Raw genomic sequence first — 24,630 nt, forward strand, 5'->3', positions numbered from 1 at the left:
TGTTATACTAACACATGCAGCATAAACACTTCAGCACAGATGTTATGATTCATGCCTCCGATCGAGCCTTATGATGTCACGCAGCATTCATAAAGGGTTTATGGATCGGATCGGATGGGCTCCACACTCGTCTGTCCGTCCTGTGATCATGCACTTCTGCATCTACAGCATCTCTCATGCATTCGGCCCCAAACACCACAGAATATCAGAATGATTTCTGAGGATCATGTGACTGGAGTAATGATGCGGAAAATTCAGCTTTGAAATCACAGGAATATATTCAATTTGAAAATATATTCAAACAGAAGTCAGCTGTTTTAAACAGTAATGAGATTTCCCAATTTTACTGCTTTGGCTGTGCTTTGGATCAAATAAATGAAGCCTTGGTGAGCAGAAGAGACTTAAACATTAAAGATCTTACTGTTCTACCTTTGACAGGTAGTGTGTCATACACTCATGAGCAGAAGTGCATGTGGCCGATGAAGAGCGGAAATAAAGACCAAAAGAGGGAAGGAGAAAAGAAACGAGATGACAGAGAGAGAGAGAAGCAAAGATAGAGGGCATACTTTTCGCAACGGCGATTCTGCCAACCGGACTTTCTTGGGAGATATCTGTGAAGAGAGCAAGAGAATTAATATCTGTGTATCCCTCTTCAGAGATATCTCCTTCTGCGTCCAGTGCCTTCACCTTCACCACACTAATCACAACTCAAATGGAATTACACTCAAATTGTTTATTTTTATTTTATATATATATATATATATATATATATATATATATATATATATATATATATATATATATATATATATATATATATATATTAGTTAAACTGTTGTTAAATTGTATATGTTCAGTATTTCAATGAATTAAACATGCTTTTTCATTATAAAAATTCTGAATTAGACAAAAAATGATTTTGGTATAAAAAATTAAAACTAATCATGATAATAATTTTAATGAATAAATTCATGAATAAATTGATGGATGGATGGTATTTGCAGAAACAATAAAACAGAATTTAGTTAAAAAATAAAATGAAATTTGGAGGAAATACAATTTAATTGAACTGAAATAAAATGTAATTTGGGTAAAAATAAAATAGAATAGAATTTTGTAAAAAAATCAAGTAAAATGGTATTAGGTTAAAAATAAAACAATTTGGGAACAAATAAAACAGAACTTGGTTCAAAAATAAAATACAATTTGGAGGGGAAAATAATTAGGTAAAAACTAAAATAGAATATGGTAAAAAAAATGAAAAGAAAGATAAAATGGTATTAGGTTTAAAATATAAAATAAAATAAAAAGCATAACTTGGTTAAAAATGAAATGGAATTTTGAAAAAAATAAAAGGTATGTTCAGCTTCATTATTTTCTCTTTGTGTTGCTCCAGAGTCACATGCTGAACTGAATCTGAACTGAGATCACCACTGCAGAGCTCCTTCTAAACGACCTCCACGATACCTTCACCTTTGTTCTTTTCAGAGTTTGACACTCATTGTGACCTTTAGATTCTCCTTCAGTTCAGCACACAAAGACATGAAGGTGAGCGAATGATGACAGATGCTTGATTTCTGGGTGAATTTTGTCTGAATTAGAACCATAAAGCTAAGAGCAGTGCAATATTGACACGCATGTTCTGGGACTCAAACCCGTGACTCCCATTAGACTAGCTCCAGAACAGATGTGTTATTGTCTCTGACTCTGATGACTACTGATGATGGTCTGCAGAGACACTGGACGCAGACAGGAGACGAGGACAGGACAGCAGAGAGGAGACCAAACACACACATCAACACATCACAGAAGATCCTGCTGACCAGAGCCCTGGTTAGGGCTGATCAGTGCTGGTTAGTGCTGGTTAGGGCTGATCAGTGCTGGTTAGGCTGGTAAGGGCTGGCTAGTGCTGGTTAGTACTGATTAGGCTGGTTAGTGCTAATTAAGCTGGTTAGTGCTGGTTAGAGCTAATTAAGCTGGTTAGTGCTGGTTAGAGCTGGTTAGTGCTGGTTAGTGCTGGTTAGTGCTGGTTAGCACTGGTTAGTGCTGGTAAGTGCTGGTTAGCGCTGGTTAGTGCTGATTAGTGCTGGTTAGGCTGGTTAGTGCTGATTAGGCTGGTTAGTGCTAATTAAGCTGGTTAGTGCTGGTTAGAGCTAATTAAGCTGGTTAGTGCTGGTTAGAGCTGGTAAGGCTGGTTAGTGCTGGTTAGGCTGGTTAGTGCTGGTTAGCACTGGTTAGTGCTGGTAAGTGCTGGTTAGCGCTGGTTAGTGCTGATTAGTGCTGGTTAGGCTGGTTAGTGCTGATTAGTGCTGATTAGGCTGGTTAGTGCTAATTAAGCTGGTTAGTGCTGGTTAGAGCTAATTAAGCTGGTTAGTGCTGGTTAGAGCTGGTAAGGCTGGTTAGTGCTGGTTAGGCTGGTTAGTGCTTGTTAGCACTGGTTAGTGCTGGTAAGTGCTGGTTAGCGCTGGTTAGTGCTGATTAGTGCTGGTTAGGCTGGTTAGTGCTGATTAGTGCTGGTTAGAGCTGGTAAGTGCTGGTTAGCGCTGGTTAGTGCTGGTTAGTGCTGGTTAGGCTGGTTAGTGCTGATTAGTGCTGGTTAGTGCTGGTTAGGTTGGTTAGTGCTGGTTAGTGCTGGTTAGGCTGGTTAGGTTGGTTAGTGCTGGTTAGTGCTGGTTAGACTGGTTAGTGCTGATTAGTGCTGGTTAGGCTGGTTAGTGCTGATTAGTGCTGGTTAGTGCTGGTTAGGTTGGTTAGTGCTGGTTAGTGCTGGTTAGTGCTGGTTAGGCTGGTTAGTGCTGGTTAGGCTGGTTAGGTTGGTTAGTGCTGGTTAGTGCTGGTTAGGCTGGTTAGTGCTAATTAAGCTGGTTAGAGCTAATTAAGCTGGTTAGTGCTGGTTAGAGCTGGTTAGGCTGGTTAGGCTGGTTAGGCTGGTTAGTGCTGGTTAGGTTGGTTAGTGCTGGTTAGTGCTGGTTAGGCTGGTTAGTGCTGGTTAGTGCTGGTTAGTGCTGGTTAGAGCTGGTTAGGCTGGTTAGAGCTGGTTAGGCTGGTTAGTGCTGGTTAGTGCTGGTTAGTGCTGGTTAGTGCTGGTTAGAGCTGGTTAGGCTGGTTAGGCTGGTTAGTGCTGGTTAGGTTGGTTAGTGCTGGTTAGGTTGGTTAATGCTGGTTAGTGCTGGTTAAGCAGCAGTAACACAGCTCTGTTCATTGTGTCAGTTGAGCAGCTCTGGTCTCCGGCTGATTCAATCATTTACACTCCACAGAACCCCAAACATCCTACAATTTACAGCTTTCATATTGTGAAAAACTGATATACGTCAAAATATTATTTAGTTAATATTATTATATTTCTATGAAAAAAATATTAAGTATTATTTCTTTAGATATTTCCATTTATTTATCATAATCACATTTTATTTGTTAACTTTATATTAAACTTTTAATTAATTAATTTTGTTTATTTAAATCTAATGATTTACTTATTTAAATCTGTTTATTTATTTATTTTTAGCACTTTTTTATTCTAAACCTCATTATTTATTTTAATCACATTTTTATTTAATAAATTAATGTTTATTTATATTTTGTTTGTTTAAAATATAATTTTTATTCATTTTTATTTTCATTGTATTATTATTTTCATTTTATCATCTCATTCATTTAATCAAATTTGTATTTTAAATGCTATTTTATTTAGCTATTTATTTGAATCACATTTTATTTATTTAAAATCTGCCTTTGATTAATACATTAATTTATTTAGTTTACTAACATTTATACATATTTACGAATTTTGATGTGTTTTTACAGTTTTCCTCTAAATGTTTCCCTTACAGCCCCGGTTTGAATTCAACATAAACAGCAACTCTACACAAGATTTGATTCTCCTCCATGAAAACATGTGCGCTGCTTTATGATTTATATTTGGGGTTTTGGAGCAGGGCCCATGTTCTCTGATAATCGTCAGTGATTAAACTAAAGAAATGAACCAGTGTGGGAGGACGAGAGCTGTCGGCACAGGAAGTGAGCCGCAGAAACAGGAAGTACCTTCATGGGGGTGATGTAGGAGGGGTCCACCATGGGCTTGGGCCGGTTGGCCGTGTCGGCCAGAAGACTGTGCCATTGCTGCGGCAGACCGGTGAACTTCTGCTGCTGCGGGTCGAAGCCGGTGTGGACGCGGTGCTCGAAGTTAGACGGAGCCGAGATCTCCAGACGCTTCTTCTTCTTCCCAAACATCCTGAAATATCACAGAGACACGACCACCATCAAACAATCACCTCACCGATTCCAGAAAACATACCATAGTTACATCAATATAATCAAGTCAGGTGACTTTTATTTATATAGCGCTTTTAACAATACGTATTGTGACAAAGCAACTGAACAACATTAAATAGGAGAATAGTGTGTCAATAATGCAAAAAGGCAGTTCATCATTGAATTCAGTGATGTCATCATCCAGGGGTGCATTTCCCGTACAACGACGTAACACACTGATTAACCACACAGAGTATGATGCATTGTTGTTGAAACGATCTAGCTAGTTACGACTGCTTCCTGAACACGGTCGCATCTCCGTCGTTTGAACCACTTTAGTTCAACAACATAGGGCATACTTTTAATGATGTCACACGCATGTGGTGGAGGAATAACTGCTGCTATTGAACTGATTAGACATCTCATAAGATGTTGCTGTATTGAACATGACACCTGATGACTAATTTACTTTTGTTCCCTGTCATTTTTTGTCCAGGGTTTCCTTAGGTATTTGTGCACATGCACACTTCAAAAACTGCGTTTTAGTTGAAGCTCAAACATACATTGATTAAAATTAAGTTTTTTTTTTATTAAGACATAATGTAATAAATGTAATAGATTGCACTACATGTTAGCTTGCTTATTGTGCCCAAGAGTATATTTATTTAAGCCTATATCCCTTGCTAACAAGAAACTATGCTTCTAACCACAGCTCAAGAGCTGTAGTTCCTACCACGTAAGTTTGCGACATTGTTTGTGAATGTTCGTTTGAACTATGGTTTCGGGAAACACCGAATCGTTGAACTATGTTGGTAACGACGAAACGTGTCATCATAGTTTTTGCCTGTTGAATATTAAAAACATAAACAAACAAAAAAACTGTTCCTGCTCATCTCCAGACTGGATCTCTTCTCTCCACTTTACCTAATTGCAGATTCAATTATTAGATCTGTCAGAATTAATATTTTTATATTTCGATTTTTGGGGGTGTGAAACTGTAACACCGTGTCTCAACCAGATGTTACGAGATGCGATAAAAAGTATCTTTTTCATGTAGTTTTTGTCCTGACCACCTGCGACAGCAACATGTGAAAGTTAGCGACATGGAATTCTATTATAGAAATGTTTTCTATTTTCTGCAATGTCATAACAGGAACAACATACAACAACATCTGAAGTGTCAAAACTCATCCTTTCTAATTACCCTACAACTTGCCCGCTTGATCCAATTCCATCTCATCGCCTTCAAGCCATTTCTCCTGCAGTTGTACCTGCACTCACTCACATCATCAACACTTCCCTCCACACTGGTGTTTTTCCCTCATCATTTAGACAGACACGTATAACTCCACTACTTAAGAAACCCACCCTCAACCCATCTCTTTTAGAGAACTACAGACCAGTTTCCCTTCTTCTTTTTATTGCAAAAACACTATATTATTAAACAATATTTAAATAATGAAGACATCACTAACAGTTAAAGTAAATATGAAGTAAAGTCTAATATTTCCTAATTTAGGATTGCTCTTCTCTAGACTGGTGACTTTCTGAGGGAAATCAGGTTTTAAAGATGAAACGGATGAAACACTGATTAAGATACAGATAGATGCAGTGTTACACCCATAAAATAAATCAATAGTTAGTCTGTTAGTCTCGGGTTTAGACCCATGTAACCTTGTATTCTGATAAACAGAGTTATGACATCAACATTTTAGATTCTGGTCAGATTTCACAATTCTGCAGCAAACAGTGATATAAAGTCCAAACACTGTTAAAGACAAGTAATCAGAAACAAATGAACTGTACCAATTACAACCAGTAGAACAATTAAATACAATAGAATAAAGTCGTTCAGACCTGTAAGACTTTCTTCAGTGAAACACAAAAGAAGATGTTTTGAGAAATGTTCAGAGAAGAAAGAAACTCACAGAGATTTGATGATTTCTGGATGAACGAAGCAGAAATAATCTTTACACACATCCATGTGACACTGGTGTATTTACATTGCAAAAGATTTTTCTGGACAATATTCCTTATAGAATACTGTTTTAATAATAACTGTCATTACTAGTAATACCATCATTACATTAGCTAATATATTTCTGTCACAATTTCTTCAAGTTAAACCAAATGTTATTCCCAGGTTGTTTGTGAAGACCTTTAGGTTTCTGCTGATATATGATATGATGATAGTTGTACAGTAAATAAACGGTAAAATGCTCCTGAAGTGACGCTCAGAGCATTATGTTTATGTGTTCATGTTCTCAGACGCTGAAAAGCATCAGGTGTGCATCGAATCCTCACGTTTTTGCCATTCATTCATATTTAAATTGTATTTTTGCAGATTAATATTCACAGAAACTAGTCCATATCATGTTTGGATTTAACTGTACAGACTTACTTTTGACTTACCGACCAAAAATGTAAAAAACAAAAAGGTTGGTAAAAAAAAAAAACACATTAAACTGATGAAAATTACTAAAAGAGTTGAAGGGTAAATGCTATAAAAATGTATGATATTTGATAGAAGAGCTGACGAACCTCAAGCTGAAGTCTGTTACAGCAGAAGATCAGGACTTCAGTTAAACATGTGGTGGGGGTTTATGGGTAAATAATCCCATCAGCCCCTGCAGCAGCTCCTATCAGTGACATCACATGATCAGGACATGTGTGGTTTACTGAAGATCATTTCCTGTCTCTTTCACCATCATCATCACCATCATCATCATCATCATCAGTGCTGTAATCACTGCTCTTCTGCTCTTCTCACAGCAGTCAGTTATTTCTAGCAGTTTAACTGCACGTCACTCGTCACTCGTCGTCACTCGTCATCACTCGTCACCCGTCACCCGTCACCCGTCATCACTCGTCACTCGTCATCACCCGTCACCCATCATCACTCGTTCCCTCGTCACCCGTCACTCGTCATCACTCGTCACTCGTCATCACTCGTCACTCGTCACCCGTCACTCGTCACCCATCACTCGTCATCACTCGTCATCACTCGTCACTCGTCATCACTCGTCACCCGTCACCCGTCACTCGTCACCCATCACTCGTCACTCGTCACTCGTCATCACTTGTCACTCGTCACCCGTCACCCGTCACTCGTCACCCATCACTCGTCATCACTCGTCATCACTCGTCACTCATCATCACTCGTCACCCGTCACCCGTCATCACTCGTTCCCTCGTCACCCGTCACTCGTCACTCGTCATCACTCGTCACCCGTCACCCGTCACTCGTCACTCGTAACTTGTCATCACTCGTCACCCGTCACCCATCACTCGTCATCACTCGTCACTCGTCATCACCCATCACTCGTCATCACTCGTCATCACTCGTTCACTCGTCACTCATCATCACTCGTCACTCGTCGTCACTCGTTACACGTCACTCGTCACCCGTCACCCGTCATCACTCGTCACTTGTCATCACTCGTCACTCGTCATCACTCGTCACTCGTCATCACTCGTCACCCGTCACCCGTCACTCGTCACCCATCACTCGTCACTCGTCACTCGTCATCACTTGTCACTCGTCACCCGTCACCCGTCACTCGTCACCCATCACTCGTCATCACTCGTCATCACTCGTCACTCATCATCACTCGTCACCCGTCACCCGTCATCACTCGTTCCCTCGTCACCCGTCACTCGTCACTCGTCATCACTCGTCACCCGTCACCCGTCACTCGTCACTCGTAACTTGTCATCACTCGTCACCCGTCACCCATCACTCGTCATCACTCGTCACTCGTCATCACCCATCACTCGTCATCACTCGTCATCACTCGTTCACTCGTCACTCATCATCACTCGTCACTCGTCGTCACTCGTTACACGTCACTCGTCACCCGTCACCCGTCATCACTCGTCACTTGTCATCACTCGTCACTCGTCATCACTCGTCACTCGTCACCCGTCACCCGTCACTCGTCACTCGTCATCACCCATCACTCATCATCACTCGTCATCACTCGTTCACTCGTCACTCGTCACTCGTCATCACTCGTCATCACTCGTCACTCGTCATCACTCGTCACCCGTCACCCGTCACTCGTCACCCATCACTCGTCACTCGTCACTCGTCATCACTTGTCACTCGTCACCCGTCACTCGTCACCCATCACTCGTCATCACTCGTCATCACTCGTCATCACTCGTCACTCGTCACTCATCATCACTCGTCACCCGTCATCACTCGTTCCCTCGTCACCCGTCACTCGTCACTCGTCATCACTCGTCACCCGTCACTCGTCACTCGTAACTTGTCATCACTCGTCACCCGTCACCCATCACTCGTCATCACTCGTCACTCGTCATCACCCATCACTCGTCATCACTCGTCATCACTCGTTCACTCGTCACTCATCATCACTCGTCACTCGTCGTCACTCGTTACACGTCACTCGTCACCCGTCACCCGTCATCACTCGTCACTTGTCACCCGTCACCCGTCACTCGTCACTCGTCGTCACTCGTTACACGTCACTCGTCACCCGTCACCCGTCATCACTCGTTCACTCGTCACTCGTCACCCATCACCCGTCACTTGTCATCACTCGTCACTCGTCACTCGTCATCACCCATCACTCGTCATCACTTGTCATCACTCGTTCACTCGTCACTCGTCACTCGTCATCACTCGTCACCCGTCACTCGTCACCCATCACCCGTCACTCGTCATCACTCGTCACTCGTCATCACTCGTCACTCGTCACCCGTCACCCGTCACTCGTCACTCGTCATCACCCATCACTCGTCATCACTTGTCATCACTCGTTCACTCGTCACTCGTCACTCGTCATCACTCATCACTCGTCACTCGTCACTCGTCACCCGTCACTCGTCATCACTCGTCACTCGTCATCACTTGTCATCACTCGTTCACTCGTCACTCGTCACTCGTCATCACTCGTCACTCGTCATCACTCGTCACTCGTCACTCGTCACTCGTCATCACTCGTCACTCGTCATCACTTGTCACTCGTCACTCGTCACTCGTCACCCGTCACCCGTCACTCGTCACTCGTCATCACTCGTCACCCGTCACTCGTCATCACCCATCACTCGTCATCACTCGTTACTCGTCACTCGTCACTTGTCACCCGTCACTTGTCATCACACGTCACTTGTCATCACTCGTCACCCATCACCCATCACTCGTCATAACTCGTCACTTGTCACTCGTCATCACTCGTCACTCGTCACCCGTCACTCGTCACTCGTCGTCACTCGTCACTCCTCATCACTCGTCACTCGTCATCACTCGTCACTCGTCATCACTCGTCACTTGTCACTCGTCACCCGTCACTCGTCACTCGTCATCACTCGTCACTCGTCATCACTCGTCACTTGTCACTCGTCATCACCCGTCACCCGTCACTCGTCCACTCACGGTGTTCGCTCGACACTCAGAGCTGCTCAGAGGTGCTCCGCAGGACTCATGCACGACAAGATAAGAAACACACTGTGTAAATTAGTTATGAACGTGCGTCTGCAAACCAACATGGTTGACAGCTGTTGATGCACAATTACCATTTTAGATCGACATATTCTACAGAGTAAGATTTCTATTCAAACTGAGAGCATAAATCTAGAATAGTTTTCTAAGCACAATGCAAAACTGTGACGTTTAATTCCCTGACGCTCAGCACTAAACCCAGAAGTGCACATCATGAGGGGGGTGATATAAGATCAAATTCATATCACAATATTTTACACTGACCAGATGATATTGATATTATATTGTGATATGTGAAAAAACTACAGGCGAAGTATTTAGGGATTGGTGAGTGATTGGACATAGACCTGAAATCATCAATGTTGTAAACATCAGTGCTGATTAATACAGAAACAGAACGTCATCAGTTCACTGTCACAGCAGACAACATCACCGGCTTCTGTTTGCTTGTGTCACGTCTGGTGTAGATGCAGAGACTCCCTGAAATACATCTCTGATTCATCGATGGCAGATCTAGTGGTCAGCTACAACTGATAACAGAGCGCTCAGGTACTGCGAGTCATGCTGAGGTCACTCAGATATGTCAAATCAATATTTTGCACTCAATTATTACCTATCAGTCAATGGAACATTACACAGTGTAGTCTTTATCACCCTGCAGAGGTTTATTTTGCTGAATAATCTGTTCACTATCCCTCAGTTACTGGAGCAGGTGATTTGTGCTCTATTAGTTTGGTCTTTATCATCATTTGTGTTCAAATTTGCAACTATATGAATATACAATTTGAATACATCAATATATAACGGTGTCCATGGTATAGCAAAATCCATATCATGGAACAACATCATACTGGTATTCACTTTAATATCATATCATTTTAAGTTATATTTGATGGGTCACACATGTCGTGTGAGGACCACACCAAATCTCCAGGGTCTCATATGAAAACCAGGCTGAAAAACTGTTTTAGTCTAAAAACTGTATATACTATACTGCGCACACACACACACTCACACAGACACATACACACACTCACACACACACACCCACACACTCACACACACACACAGAGACAGACACAGACACACACTCACACACACAAACGCACACACGCACACACACACACACACAGACACACACACATATACTTATGGGGACTCTCCATATGCGTAATGATTTCTACACTGTAAAACTGTATTTTCTATCACCCTACACCTAAACCTTCCCCTCACAGGAAACTTTCTGCATTTTAACAATAAATAAAAAAAAGCTTTGTTTACATTATTTAATCTGGGGTCGTCACGTAACAGACCAGGCAAGAAGCTCGTTGAAGGCATTTAACTGTGAGAATCTTAAAAGACTCCGTGCATTGAACTTTCAGCGCTGCAAAATAACCCACTTCCTAAAGTTAAAAAAGTGCAACCCCTTTAAACAGTGACTGGTGCAGAATGTAATGATGACGGCTCGTGGTTGATATGTGTAACGCTGAAGAGAATCCTTTCTCCTGCTCCTCAGAATCACTCTCAACAGGAATCTGCACAACTCACATTAAAAGACAGTCTTACACTAGAAGACACTGAGATGATTTATCCAGCTTTTAAACGGATGGCTAGGCTTCGGTCAAGTAGATCTCTGACCGGTACCTTCACTGGCTTCCACAGATGCAATTCACTGCAGCTTCTTCTGCAACTAGTAACCTCTGACCTCTGACCTCTGCGGCAATCCACCTGTCACTCAAGAGGCCACGCCCTTAATTATGCAGAACCTTAAGGCTTAATATATTTTAAATGAAGGCATGTCATGAAGGGCAAAATTAGCTATATAGACCAAAACAACTTTTTGTACCAGGCCGTAAACAATTGGTTTCACGAGAGAGACCAAAACATGCAGACACCCTGACACTGAACACACATTTTAAAGCAGAATAACTAGCTTTAGAATTGTTTCTAATAGAAAGAAGTGTGTAAACTTTCCTACTTGTCCTATCTGCAAACATATTACAGCATTCAATGCTCTAGCAATCAAGAAATATACGTACAGCAGCCTTAAACACAACATCCGTACGGTTCAAGACAACGACGAGCGTCGATCTGCTGTCCTGATGTTAGTTCAAGAGCATCCTAACGGCAGATAAACTCCTGCAGATGTTCAAACACTCATAAATCATTGTGTGTGTGTCTGACATCATTCACAACGACTCGTGAAGCCCGCGGCGCACACATCTGCGTCTGCTCTTCTCTTCATGCGTTATCATGTTGCGTGTGTGTTTAGGATTCTGGGTAATATTTGTGCAGTTGATTACATCATCTCTAGCAGCTGATCATAAATCAGTCTTTAATTACAGACAGAAGCAGCAGCATTAAAGCGTGATTACTGAGCTGCTCGCTTTATATCTCGAGCACTGGACTCAAACTGCTTCCTGTCAGCTGCGCTTCTATGAACAGACTCTGGGAACGGATTCATTCGCTCACACTCACTGGAGCGTTACTTACATCACACACAGGATACTTCACATTAACAGCAGTTAATGCATCAACCAACCATTGAGCAATGCATTTGTTACATTATGAATTCATCTTTGTTAATGTTAATTAATAAAAACATTGCTGTTCAATCCCTTGCAGCTTTTCTTGAGTTCCTCACCATGAAACACAACAGAACATCTCAAAAGGAGACGCAGAGACACACTGAAGATCAGAGACATTTCTCTTCAGAAACTCTCGTGATGTTCTTACATTAATATCACATGTGAAGACAAAACAGGAAGGTGGAACACATCAGATGTGATTAATAATTTATATTAGCAGCAGACATACTGTATAAATGATGTTATTTCTGAGCCGGAAACACCAGTGAGCGTCCAAACGCTGTAAAACATCTCAAGAGTATCTCAAGAGTGTTTGAGAGAAGGTTTCTCAAATTAGTGGTTACTAGATACAGATTAAAGCCAAGATGAAACATACAAATTAAATCAAATAATAAAAAAGCTAATAAAATCTAAATCACAATCCTGATCTGAGAATCAAACACAACTAATTCTGATCAGAGCCTCCAGAAGAAGCAAATGCTCCAGAGACTGGATGTGTCATGATGAGAGGAACTTCCTGAAGTCCAGAGGAAGTGATGGAGAGCATCCTGCTGCGTCCTGATTGGATGAAGGAGTGACCAATCAGATCAGCTGATGCTACTGAGACCATATAAACACGCATCAAGACACTGACCTCGATACAGACTGTTGTACTGAAGCATGATGATCAGCTCACACACACACTGGAGAATAACAGTCGAATCCAATCCAGTCAAGATATAACTTTAAACTTAGACTCCTCCAAAATACATTCAGATCAATAATCATCTTTAAATGATTCGTTCACTAAAACGTAAGAACTGGATGAAAATGTGTTCATCCCCAGGTCATCTAAGATTTAGATGAGTTTGTTTCTTGATCAGATTCACTGTCTCACTGCAGTCAATGGGTGCCGTCAGAATGAGAGTCTGATAAAAACATCCCAATAATCCACAGCACTCCAGTCCATCAGTGAACATCTGGAGAAGACAAAACCTGAAACACATCCAGCATTAAGATGATTTTAACTCAAACACATAGAGTCTATAATCCAGAATAACACTTCCTCCAGTGAACAAGTGCATCTGCTGTCGTCTCTCACATCAGAATCCAGACACAGATCTGTTTAAACGCTGCTTGATCTGTGCAGATCTCTCTCCTGATTCAGATCAGAACACTTGTTCACTGGAGGAAGTGTTATTATGAACTCGTATTTCAGTAAAAAAAGTCTTTAAAAAACTTTCTCAATTTTCTATTTCACACAGAATACAGATCACTGTCTAATAATAGTAAACTGTTGTGAGATGCACATCTGTAGATGGACGTGATCCTCACATCTTCTGACAGTCAGACTCATGTTAGACATCGAGGTTTGCTAAAGCACAACACAGCGGGAACGACTGCTATTTCCAGCACAAAACCGTCTGGAACGATTGTGACCTGCTGTGCTCATTGAGCAGCACTGAACTCTAACGATTCTTTAATTGTCTCTAAACTAATGACACAGAGCTCTTTACTCCTGCTCTGATTCACATCAGACATCACGATATCAGCCGTTACTCCATAAACCGACAAACACTGTGCAGAACATTACACTACTTGCTTTGAGCTGAGTGAGTAAAATTAAAAACAGTCATTTCAATATTAAACTATTGTTCAGCAAAGAAACAAAACCTGTGCTAACTGAAAGAAATCAAATTGACAAAAAGATTTAATCTAAGATTTGGTGGTTATATGGAGAAAAAAAGAGATTTACAAGCGATTTTCAAAACGCTGCTCATTTTTGACTGAGAGCACCACTTTGTTAAAGGATTTTCAGCAGCACAAGGGTTAATATAGCTTGCACAGAAGCAGATAAAGTGAATGAGTGACTAGTTTCATCATCTAAGTGGAAAACACTTGCTCCTAAAGTCAGACAGGAGTGCAGGCTCTGAACGTTCAGCGCTGACACGATCAGGAACATCAACCAATCCACAACATGTTATTCCAGCTGAAGTGTGCATGTAGTAGCATCTAAACGGCGATTAAATTTACTTTATTTTACATTATGATTTTGGCTTATGAAAACAGGATAACTGAGATTAAAATTTTATTAATTTTTTGTGTGTGGATGTGTGTCATATATAATTTTGTATTTTATTTTCTGTTTGATTGCATTGAAAATTCAAGGAAAGTTCAATAAATGCAAGTCAGTGAATGGTGATAAATAATCATGCTCTCAATACTGACCAGAATAACTGTGTTTCTGACTTCTGCCATAATCTAAGCTGAGCTCATCGGGTCACTGTAGGGTCAGACCAGGTACAGCTCCTTACTGATGTCATAACACATCACACACACTACAGCCGCCCAAACATGATCAGAATCATAACACTGAGGGGATCTGCACATCTCAGACCGTTGCTGCTGTGATTAATCACCAGAATCAGGACATTATTAATGACAGCGAAGAATCTGACATCTGCAGCAGCGGCTATATGACCAACATCTGCAGTAACACACTCACACACACACACACACCATACTCACACACACAAATAACTTACACACGTACACACTTCTATTATTCAAGTCAATTAGGATGCATTAATTAGGACAACCGGAACCAGGAACACTTCCCATAATGTCCTTGCTACATCATTAGAAGAAGCAGACGAGTCCTCTGCACAATCTGACTTTGCTGCAGCCTGGAATTGAACTACTGGTTTCGTCTGGTCAGAGGAGAACTGACCCCAACTGAGCCTGGTTTCTCCCAAGGTTTTCTCTCCATTCTGTCACCGATGGAGTTTCGGTTCCTCTGGCTTGCTCAGTTAGGGTCACTTCATATCCAGAGATATCATTGACTTGATTGCACAGACACTATTTAAACTGAACTGAGCTGGATGATGACATCACTGAATTCAATGATGAACTGCCTTTAACTGAAAATGTAGTGTTTACTATTGTCCTTCTGCATTATTGACACACAATTGTCCTAAGAAATGCTGTACATTTGCTTTAACACGATCAGTATTGTTAAAAGCGCTAGATAAAGGTGACTTGACTTGGCTTGACACTCACACACACACACACACACACACATAATTTCTACTATCATAAATTCATCAAGCGCGCACCCGAGCCGCGTTCAGCACCGAGGACAGCGACGAGCTCGACGCATTTCAGGCCGCGACAGGACGCGTCGCGTCGCGTCGGGATCCGCAGGAGCGGTGAAGTTGCAGCCCTGTTCTGAAGGGTTACGCCGCGTTATAAGCGCCGATTCGCGTCCAATCGCGCCGCTGCTTGTTGCTAGGAAGGACTGGGATGAAGATCGCTCACCTGCTGCGGAGGGACGCGCGTCACATTCCTATCAGCGATGCGCTCCGCTCCTGCGGGAACGTTGCGGAGGGAAAAACGGTGTTATGTGGTTGTCAGTGCCATGTTATTCTCCGGAATTGATGCTGGAGACTGTGCGCTACATCCGGGCTGCTGGGAATCACGGCACCTGACAACCGAGCGGCTCGCGCTACTATGGCGAAGGCGTCAACTGAAATATTCATGAGCCAGGCGTTCGCTATTGGACGAGAGCAGCGCTACGTCACTACCGATCGATTACAATATTTAATACGTATGACTTACAATTGGAGGGTTATTACGTAACGGTCAACATTGTCTTAGGAATTAATAATCACAAACGAAGAATTCACTTATATTAATTTAAATTGAACCTATGATTATATAAAAAAAATTTATTCTGTATTTTTATCTGTCAACATCTTTATATCATTCTAATTTCGACAAAATACAATAGTTAGACAACCGAAGAACTAAAGAACTTAAGAAAATAAAAAATAAAATAAAATAAATAAACATTCTATAACTATTTAGAATAATGGAACGTCTGTATTATATTTTTTAAACTGCAAAACTAAAGGTAATTTTTAGAAACATATTAAAAGCGTTTCATTCTGAGAGAAAATCCAAATAAGTCTTCAATACATCTGCAAAACACTAACAGAAATATTTTGAGATTATTGACCAACTGAAGGGGTCACTAAACTGCGTCCGGTTAGCATAATTAATATTCAGAAAAATAAGCCTTCGCCATTGGACGGTAACAAGGCAACTTTGCAGTATGTAAACTGTCTTGTTTGAGATGTGAGAGTGGGGGGGGAGTGTAACAAGTGGAGCATTAATATGGGATCAAAATCCCGCTAAATGTATTGCAGAGATCGAAAAATAATAAGCATAAATCAAATATTTAAAAACACGTGTAAAATAATAAAGCACAAAACCGAAAAACAAATGCTTTAAAAAATAATAATAAAAAACAGCGCAGTCATGGATCGAAAAATAGTAAGAGTGAATCAAAAATGTAAACATTTAAAATTATATTGCACAAAACTGAAACATGAATTCAAATTTTTCCAAAATCGCAAACAAAATCGGGTTTCCTGCTCATATGTTATTTTTTTGTGTGCTTGTGGTCTTCCCATTTGCTCTTGTTTCCACGTTCTGCGCTTGCGTTTCAGAGTTCCATGTAAAGCAGGGCAGGCTTCAGCGTCACCATTGGCCCACAAGTTCTAGATTGACAGCTGCACCTCTAGCCAATCAGTCCACGGGGGAGTTGACGTCACTCTAATGCGACTCGTGGCTGCTGTGGCAGGTGTGTGTGAAGTAGAAGGTGAAACGCGAGTGAATTTTCAAATCTCTCCCGTCCCACTCCCGCCAAAAAAATGAAATAAAAAATAAGTCCCGTCCAGTCCCAATCCCATGAATGACTCCCGTTCACTCCCACTTCCATGTTGTATTTTTATTTTATTTTGGCGGGGATCTGTCAGTTACAGTTCTTTTTGTTATTTTATTGAACTGAAAGACATCTTAAACAATTCACATTGTGCATTGCACACACATTAAATTTTATGTAAATCATCATCAGTTATTCCATAGTTATTCATTTTTTATTTTAAATGTTCACACAACAACTCTTTAAAAGCAACAACCTGAAGGATACAGTAGAAAACAATAGAGAAGCAGCTTTCATAATACGATACACATACATTTAATTAACTTTTTTTTTTATAATCCTGCAATTTTGCGCCCCGTCCAGCAGATGGCGCCCCTGCGTCCGCCTGTGTCGCCTGTCGGCAAAGTCGGCCCTGCATCCATGCTAACACACACGTTTTCTATTTTATTTTTATTTTTTTCATTTGAATGTAGTCACACAAATAAACGTATGCGGATTCTAAAGATTTATTACTTTTATCTGTATGCCCGAAATGAAGGAGTATTTTAAGAGCAAGTGAGAGCACTGGTGCCTCCATCTGTCCTGCTGTTCAGTTTCCACACACACTTCAATACCGCACATTTCTGTAGGTAAACATCAGATTGAGCAGCCATGTAAAGTTATTACTATTAAAAAATTTAGATGAAAAGCTATATTTGAGGTCTATGAATGATAGGTGGGCTTCTGGATGTACTGCCCGATGTAGGGTACTGTATTACCACACAGACCATCCGGTAACGATCTGTCCTTCACCAGCCACACCAGAGCAAACAGGAGGACAGCATAAAGACACAGGGCGAGTACAATTGAGTTCACAATTAAAATATAAGCCTACAGTTTATACTTTATTCATTTAAACGGTAGGCTATATTTATGTAAAAAGTTGGGGATCAAAGTGTTATTACGATTCCAGGTCCCGCCAAAACTTTTTCCTGTCCCGTCCCAATCCCGTGATTAATAGTGATTTTGTTTCCAATCAATGTCAGCCGATCTCAGGTAATTAGTCTTAAATAGTTTGATATTTGATAGTTTGATATTTGTGTGATATTTAATGCGCATCTTGTCAGTAAAGCCAGTTGTGTGATCAGCGGTAAATCTCCAAATCAAAGCATTGCACGAGCGAGTCGAATGCATTGGATCCGTGTGCTCTCTTATCGCTCGCGCGGTATTTCGATTTGGAGACAACCGGCTTTACTGACAAGATAAATTAAATATTGCGTGTGATTTAACGTGCAGCCCAAATGCCCAAAATATAAAGTATTGCTCACTAAACCAAACTAACAAGACACGTGTTAGCTAGATGTCGGCCTACTTGGACTACATAGAGCTTGCAGAATTGCAAGCTGCACTGTTAAAGAGTTGGATTCCCATGCTAAACATGGACAAAGTTTCAAAAATTAAGTTGTACGTTTGAAGGAGTATTTTTGTACCCAAAATACTCCTTCCGTTTGTCACAAATTTCGGAAAGTTTTTTTCGAGTATGGCTCTGTGTGACGTTAGATGGAGCGGAATTTCCTTATATGGGTCCTGAGGCACTTCTGCCGGAAGAGCGCGCGCTCCCGTATAGCAGAGCACTGAGAGCACAACAGACTTCACTGATCAGAGCCAGAGCGTCGACAAATGTCACAAAAGAAGTGTGTTTTTGGTTGCCAGGGCAAGACAACCCTGCACAGATTACCAAAAGAGAAACAGCATTAAGGGACCAGTGGATGGAGTTTATTTTTACAGAGCATCAACGGAGTTGTGCAAGTGTTTGTGTTTGTTCCCTGCATTTCGAAGATGCTTGTTTTACAAACAAGGCCCAGTTTTACGACGGATTTGCACATCGTTTATTTCTTTAGGATAATGAAGTCCCTACAAAAAAGGGTCACGATTGTGTGTTGGAACCGCAGGCGGTGAGTAAAACTGCTTCATGTATCTTGTCTGTTGTTAACTGAGCTTCCAAACGCTCTCAACACAAAAGCCTACTCGCGCTCGTGATTCTTTAGCTCCTCCCACACGTCACGCCTCCAGCAGGTCGTGTTTTTCCGGGGAAAATCGGTACAGACTATCTTTCTCATATGAATATAATAAAACTAAATACTTTTTGGAGTTATGAAGGATGCAGTACTACTCTATAGGTACTCAAGATTAACAGGAGATTGAGTGAAAACGAGCATTTCACCCCCCCCTTTAAGGTTATCCATCTTCACATGGCATTCACTAAATTCCAGGGGTTTCATTACCACGACGTAAAATGGGCGTTTCTGAAGGTCTTTGTAAAACGCCCTCTTTCAAAAAAAAAAAAAAGGTCACCAGGGAAATATAAAATCATACCTGATGAATCCTTCTGCATAATTGACAATCAGTCAGGACAGCGATCTGAAGTTATAACTGTATTTATATAATTTGACATGAAACACCTGAGATCTGAGATTCTGTAGCTAATCATAGCTCCATGTAGCTGTTTTTATTTTATATTTTTTCTCTATAATCTTTCTTACTATCACTGTCTGTTTGTTTGTTTTTTAAATTGTAAAATATAACTTAATTCACACCATATTTCTGATATTACGATTCAATCTTATCAGATTAACTTTGGGATCGTTCACTCTTCCGTGACTGCAGTACACCTGCAAAGCGTTAGCACTCGTTAGCTTGTCATTAGCGGTTTCTCCTCTCTCTCTCACGCTGCAGTTTTTCACAAGTTCATCAAACAACCGCAGTAAGAATATTTCATCAAGCACGGTGAGTAATGGCTTCTCCTGCTATCGTTATTTGCACCTCTTGCCACATGTACAGTTTATCTATCTCTGTCGCTGATGAGGGATTCACATGTGATAAATGCAGGGAAACAGTTAGTCTGACAGAGAAGATTTCATAATTAGAGACACGCATCCAAACTTTAATTGAGGACAGTAAGAATGTTAGGGCTCTAGATATGGCTTTGGATGCGTCCAGCTCAGGGATTCCTGTACATTGTCCGGTTCCAGCAGAGCCCCTGCAGCAGGGCAACTGGGTGACGGTGAGGCAGCGTAGTCGTGGGTCAAAACACCGCTCTTCTGTTCCGATCAAAACATTAAACAGGTTCTCCCCACTCAGTGATGCACCCACTGAGAAACCTGATGAAAGTGCTCTAGTTATTGGCGATTCTATTGTACGGAACGTGAATATAGAGACACCAGCCACCATAGTCAAATGTTTACCGGGAGCCAGAGCGCCTGACATCTTGGCAAATTTAAAAGTGCTGGCTAATGCTAAACGTAAATACAGTAAGATTGTTATTCATGCCGGCGCTAATGATGTTCGACTTCCCCAGTCGGAGATCACTAAAAATAACTTTAAAGAGGTGTGTGAACTTGCAAGCACGATGTCAGACACTGTAATATGCTCTGGTCCCCTCCCTGCTTACCGTGGTGACGAGATGCATAGCAGATTGTCATCACTCAATGGCTGGATGTCTAAGTGGTGCCCACAGAATAACATAGGTTTCATAGACAATTGGACGAGCTTTTGGGGCAGACCTGACCTCTTTAAAAGAGATGGTCTTCATCCCTCCTGGGCTGGTGCCACTCTTCTGTCTAGAAATATGGCAAATAGTCTTAGTGTTTATACTTGACTAACTGGGGCCCAGGTCAGGAAGCAGACAGACTGGCTAAACCGACCGTCTGCTAGCTGCCTCCCGTCACAGAGGTCAGTTAATTCTCAGCACATAGAGACTCTCTCACCTAGATATCACACTATAGAGACTGTGTCTGTTCCCCGAACTAGAAAATACAAAAAACGTCCAAACCAAGTTAAGGTTAACAATTTAATTGAGGTTCAACAAATAAAAAACAAATGCAATATGGATAAACAAATGATAAAGATTGGCTTATTGAATATCAGATCAATTTCTACGAAAACACTTTTTGTAAATAATATGATAACTGATCATAATATAGATGTGCTCTGCTTGACAGAAACCTGGCTAAAACCTGATGATTACATTATTTTAAATGAGTCCACCCCCCAAGATTACTGTTATAAACATGAGCCGCGTCTAAAAGGCAAAGGGGGAGGTGTTGCTTCAATTTATAATAACGTTTTCAGGATTTCTCAGAGGGCAGGCTTCAAGTATAACTCGTTTGAAGTAATGGTGCTTCATATAACATTATCCAGAGAAACCAATTTTAATGATAAATCCCCTGTTATGTTTGTACCATACAGACTTTCTTAAAGAGTTTGGTGATTTTACATCCGAGTTAGTTCTGGCTGCAGATAAAGTCTTAATAGTTGGTGATTTTAATATCCATGTCGATAATGAAAAAGATGCATTGGGATCAGCATTTATAGACATTCTGAACTCTATTGGTGTTAGACAACACGTTTCAGGACCTACTCATTGTCGAAATCATACTCTAGATTTAATACTGTCACATGGAATTGATGTTGATAGTGTTGAAATTATTCAGCCAAGTGATGATATCTCAGATCATTATTTAGTTCTGTGTAAACTTCAAATAGCCAAAATTGTAAATTCTACTTCTTGTTACAAGTATCGAAGAACCATCACTTCTACCACAAAAGACTGCTTTTTAAGTTATTTTCCTGATGTATCCGAATTCCTTAGCATATCCAAAACCTCAGAACAACTTGATGATGTAACAGAAACTATGGACTCTCTCTTTTCTAGCACTTTAAATACAGTTGCTCCTTTACGCTTAAGAAAGGTTAAGGAAAACAGTTTGACACCATGGTATAATGAGCATACTCGCACCCTAAAGAGAGCAGCCCGAAAAATGGAGCGCAGCTGGAGGAAAACAAAACTAGAGGTATTTCGTATTGCTTGGCGGGAAAGTAGCATATCCTACAGAAAAGCATTAAAAACTGCTAGATCTGATTACTTTTCTTCTCTTTTAGAAGAAAACAAACATAACCCCAGGTATTTATTCAATACAGTGGCTAAATTAACGAAAAATAAAGCCTCAACAAGTGTTGACATTTCCCAACACCACAGCAGTAATGACTTTATGAACTACTTTACTTCTAAAATCGATACTATTAGAGATAAAATTGCAACCATTCAGCCGTCAGCTACAGTTTCGCATCAGACAGTGCACTATAGACCCCCTGAGGAACAGTTCCACTCATTCTCTACTATAGGAGAGGAAGAATTGTATAAACTTGTTAAATCATCTAAACTTACAACATGTATGTTAGACCCTATACCATCTAAGCTCTTAAAAGAGGTGCTTCCAGAAGTCATAGGTCCTCTTCTGACTATTATTAATTCCTCATTGTCATTAGGATATGTCCCCAAAACCTTCAAACTGGCTGTTATTAAGCCTCTCATAAAAAAGCCACAACTTGACCCCAGAGAACTAGTTAATTATAGACCAATCTCGAATCTCCCTTTTCTGTCCAAGATACTAGAAAAGGTGGTATCCTCACAATTATATTCCTTCTTAGAGAAAAATGGTATATGTGAGGATTTCCAGTCAGGATTTAGACCATATCATAGTACTGAAACTGCTCTCCTTAGAGTTACAAATGATCTGCTCTTATCATCTGATCGTGGGTGTATCTCTCTATTAGTTTTATTGGATCTTAGTGCTGCGTTTGACACAATTGACCACAACATTCTTTTGCATAGACTTGAACACTTTGTTGGCATCAGTGGAAGTGCATTAGCATGGTTTAAATCGTACTTATATGACCGCCATCAGTTCGTAGCAGTGAATGAAGATGTATCATATCGATCACAAGTGCAGTATGGAGTACCTCAAGGCTCAGTTCTAGGGCCGCTACTCTTCACGCTTTATATGTTACCCTTGGGAGATATCATCAGGAAACATGGTGTTAGCTTTCACTGTTATGCTGATGATACTCAGCTCTATATTTCCTCGCAGCCCGGTGAAACACACCAATTTGAAAAACTAATGGAATGCATAGTCGATATAAAAAATTGGATGACGAGTAATTTCTTACTGCTAAATTCAGAAAAAACAGAGGTGTTAATCATAGGGCCTAAAAACTCTACTTGTAATAACCTAGAACACTGTCTAAGACTTGATGGTTGCTCTGTCAATTCTTCGTCATCAGTTAGGAACCTAGGTGTGATACTTGATCGCAATCTTTCCTTAGAAAGCCAAGTTTCTAGCATTTGTAAAACTGCATTTTTCCATCTCAAAAATATATCTAAATTACGGCCTATGCTCTCAATGTCAAATGCAGAAATGTTAATCCATGCATTTATGACTTCAAGGTTAGACTATTGTAATGCTTTATTGGGTGGTTGTTCTGCACGCTTGGTAAACAAACTACAGCTAGTCCAAAATGCAGCAGCAAGAGTTCTTACTAGAACCAGGAAGTATGACCATATTAGCCCGGTCCTGTCCACACTGCACTGGCTCCCTATCAAACATCGTATAGATTTTAAAATATTGCTTATTACTTATAAAGCCCTGAATGGTTTAGCACCTCAGTATTTGAATGAGCTCCTTTTACATTATACTCCTCTACGTCCGCTACGTTCTCAAAACTCAGGCAATTTGATAATACCTAGAATATCAAAATCAACTGCGGGCGGCAGATCCTTTTCCTATTTGGCGCCTAAACTCTGGAATAACCTACCTAACATTGTTCGGGAGGCAGACACACTCTTGCAGTTTAAATCTAGATTAAAGACCCATCTCTTTAACTTGGCATACACATAACATACTAATATGCTTTTAATATCTAAATCCGTTAAAGGATTTTTAGGCTGCATTAATTAGGTAAACTGGAACCGGAACACTTCACATAACACCGTACTTTCTACATCATTAGAAGAATGGCATCTACGCTAATATTTGTCTGTTTCTCTCTTGTTCCGAGGTCACCGTGGCCACCAGATCCAGTCTGTGTCCAGATCAGAGGGTCACTGCAGTCACCCGGATCCAGTACGTATCCAGACCAGATGGTGGATCAGCACCTAGAAAGGACCTCTACATCCCTGAAAGACAGCGGAGACCAGGACAACTAGAGCCCAGATACAGATCCCCTGTAAAGACCTTGTCTCAGAGGAGCACCAGGACAAGACCACAGGAAACAGATGATTCTTCTGCACAATCTGACTTTGCTGCAGCCTGGAATTGAACTACTGGTTTCGTCTGGTCAGAGGAGAACTGACCCCAACTGAGCCTGGTTTCTCCCAAGGTTTTTTTCTCCATTCTATCACCGATGGAGTTTCGGTTCCTTGCCGCTGTCGCCTCTGGCTTGCTTAGTTGGGGTCACTTTATCTACAGCGATATCATTGACTATTTCAACTGAACAGAGATGACATAACTGAATTCAATGATGAACTGCCTTTAACTATCATTTTGCATTATTGAGACACTGTTTTCCAAATGAATGTTGTTCAGTGCTTTGGCGCAATGTATTTTGTTTAAAGCACTATATAAATAAAGGTGATTGATTGATTGATTGATTGATCTGGACAGGTATCTGAAGATATAACGTTAACAGTGTTAATTTTAAATGTATGAATGTAATTTGACATGAAACACCCGCAATCGCGGAAAGGTTACCTTAAGTTGTAACAGTATGAATATAATATGAAAAAACACCCACGATTTCGG

At 40.8% G+C, this 24,630-nt stretch overlaps 1 pseudogene; it reads right to left on the minus strand.

Annotated features, from left to right (window-relative positions):
- LOC113094102 (serine/threonine-protein kinase PAK 5-like) overlaps positions 1-15,505 on the minus strand; it is a 48,657-nt pseudogene extending 33,152 nt beyond the window's left edge.
- Between the last annotated feature and the right edge of the window lie 9,125 nt (positions 15,506-24,630).

The sequence above is a fragment of the Carassius auratus genome, unplaced genomic scaffold, assembly GCF_003368295.1.
Source record: "Carassius auratus strain Wakin unplaced genomic scaffold, ASM336829v1 scaf_tig00215261, whole genome shotgun sequence".
NCBI classification, from domain to species: Eukaryota; Metazoa; Chordata; class Actinopteri; order Cypriniformes; family Cyprinidae; genus Carassius; species Carassius auratus.